Below are 2,556 nucleotides of genomic sequence, written 5' to 3' on the forward strand. Positions count from 1 at the left end.
ATGCACCCCAATAGGATCGCCCATCCACCCGACAGCCCCCCACCAGGTCCACCCTCCACTAAATCCCACTGGGCCCCCGCATCCACCTCGTGCTCCCCGCCCATTTAGCGCGCACCTATCTTATCCCCATCCAACGCCTCTCCCTCGGATCACGCGCCCACCACGTCCGGTTCCCCTGCCCACGAATCGCCGTCGGATCCCGCGTCCGCGCATCTGCCTCCTCTTGCCACGCGTACTCCTTGGATCACGCACCTGCCCGTCCCGCTCATGGCGCCACTGCATCCACCTCCCTTTCTGCGCCAACCACCCCATCGCCTCCTCGCCTACAAGCTCGTGCCCAACCCGTCCAACCTCCTCACAATTCTCACAAAATGCACACTCGTGCCAAGTCCGGCTTTTGCCAACCAAAACGTCTTTTCTTAACAGCCACGACTACACCTCCCATCTCACCCATACCTGCCACCTACCGCTCTGCACTAAAAGACCCAAATTGGCACCACGCAATGCTTGATGAATTTGCTGCTTTAACAAAGAACTCGACTTGGTCTTTGGTTCCCAAACCTGCAGGTGTCAACGTGGTCACAGGAAAATGGATTTTCTGCCACAAGTTCAACACTGATGGTTCCTTGGCACGGTACAAAGCGCGTTGGGTGGTCCGCGGTTTCACTCAAAAGGAAGGGGTCGACTATGATGAAACTTCCAGTCCCGTGGTCAAGCCGGCGACGATCCGTGTTGTCTTGAGCATTGCCACGTCGAGCTCATGGCCCATTCGTCAACTTGACGTCAAGAATGCATTTCTTCATGGTGATCTCAAGGAGACAGTCTATTGTGCCCAACCGGCCGGCTTTGTTGATGTCTCTCGCCCGACCATGTGTGTCTCCTTCGTAAGTCACTCTATGGCCTCAAGCAAGCTCCTCGCACATGGTTTCATCGCTTCCAATCGTTTCTCTTGTCCCTTGGGTTCATTGCATCCAAGAGTGACTCCTCTCTTTTCATCTTGCACCGTGGGTCATCTATTGCCTATTTGCTCGTGTATGTTGATGATATCATCCTCACCGCTAGCTCACCACACCTTCTCCATCATATCATTCACTCCCTCAAAACCGAGTTTGCTATGACCGATTTGGGCGCTCTCCATCATTTTCTCATCATCAACGTCACACCCAATGCATCCGGTTTGTTTCTCTTCCAACAACAATATGCACTTGAGATATTAGACCGCGCTCATATGCTGGATTGCAAGCCTGTTTCTACACCCATCGACACTACCTCGAAGCTTTCTGCTAGCGCTGGCACCCCCTTGCAGAACCCCACCCTCTATCGCAGCCTCGCTGGTGCCCTGCAATACCTCACGTTGACTCGCCCCGACATTCTTATGTTGTCCAACAAATATGCCTCTTCATGCATTCCCCTAGCGACTCCCACATGCAGCTCATCAAGCGCGTGCATAGGTACTTGCGTGGCACTCTCACTTCGGCTTACAACTCTACAAGTCTCCCTCCCATGATCTTGTGGCCTATACCGATGCCGATTGGGCCGGGTGTCCCGATACACGCTAGTCCACCTCCGGCTTTTGTGTTTTTCTTGGCCCAAACATGCTTTCCTGGTCCTCAAAACGGCAGCCAACTGTGTCTCGTTCTAGTGCTGAAGCCGAATATCGCGGTGTGGCAAATTGTGTGGCTGAGTCGTGTTGGATTCGCCAACTCTTACACGAGCTGCGGCACCCTCCCACTCAAGCAACCATTGTCTACTATGATAACATCAGTGCCTCGTATCTCGCTTCCAATCCCGTGCACCATCAACACACCAAGCACATCGAGATAGACCTTCACTTCGTCCAGGACCGTGCGGCACTAGGCGAAGCTCGTGTTCTCCACGTTCCATCGAGCTTGCAGTTTGCTGACGTGTTTACGAAAGGGCTGCCATCGCATGTCTTCCATGAGTTTCGCTCCAGCCTGAACGTCCTTCCCCATGGCGTTCAGGCTGAGGGGGGGTGTTAGCCTGTAATATACGTCTGTTGTATTCGACTGCATATGTACTCATGGTCGCTCCTAATCTTTAGGATCGGAGCCCTCGCCCGGGCCTGCGTGCCACCTAGATCGGGCCACTCATGTAACTCCCTGTATATATTGTACTGTTGTTGAGGAAGGCAATACACAGAGAGCATATTCACACTCCAACTCTCTGCGGGATCATCATTTCCGGTGGCCACCATCTCCATCCGGTTGGCCTCCCCTTGACTGAGTTTTTCCGTTGGCCTGTTGGGCATGCCGTTGTCTTCCACAATTGAGAAAACGACTAATTTCACATCTTAGTTCACAGCAGAATTGGTCCCAGAAGCCCAAACAATAGACTGAACTTCACTAGGCGAATGTAGAAGCATGGTAAGAACTAATGGGTTCTTTGCACAACATGGAACGAACAAGGAAAGAAGAGACGGAAATTCAATGAATGATGATCAGCATGCAATTCAGATTCAGAATTGAATTACTGCTATGACGGACTGAGCTTCACAAACATTTTCGAGAATCGCAGACAAATTAAAGCCATTCTGAA

This window comes from Triticum dicoccoides, chromosome 4A (assembly GCF_002162155.2).
Source record: "Triticum dicoccoides isolate Atlit2015 ecotype Zavitan chromosome 4A, WEW_v2.0, whole genome shotgun sequence".
NCBI classification, from domain to species: Eukaryota; Viridiplantae; Streptophyta; class Magnoliopsida; order Poales; family Poaceae; genus Triticum; species Triticum dicoccoides.